Raw genomic sequence first — 461 nt, forward strand, 5'->3', positions numbered from 1 at the left:
GCCCCACACCATCTCCCCACCACCCCACACCACAGGCACTCACACCACCCACGTACACACCCGCAAGACAGAGCAGGGGAGCTTTGAGCAGCGTTACTGAAACCTCAACCTGTGCTTTGGGCAAAAAGAAAGAATTTAAAACAGCCAGGAACTCAGATCTCCCACTTCCCATCCGATGTCCAGATGTGCCATGAGTCCAGTCTCTGGCGTCTAAGGCCACCACCCCACACCACAGGCACTCACACCACCCACGTACACACCCGCAAGACAGAGCAGGGGAGCTTTGAGCAGCGTTACTGAAACCTCAACCTGTGCTTTGGGCAAAAAGAAAGAATTTAAAACAGCCAGGAACTCAGATCTCCCACTTCCCATCCGATGTCCAGATGTGCCATGAGTCCAGTCTCTGGCGTCTAAGGCTCTGTACTGTGTTGAGAGACGACAGCCACTCTGACACTTCTGCA

Source organism: Phaethon lepturus, unplaced genomic scaffold (genome assembly GCF_000687285.1).
Source record: "Phaethon lepturus isolate BGI_N335 unplaced genomic scaffold, ASM68728v1 scaffold24454, whole genome shotgun sequence".
Taxonomy (NCBI): domain Eukaryota; kingdom Metazoa; phylum Chordata; class Aves; order Phaethontiformes; family Phaethontidae; genus Phaethon; species Phaethon lepturus.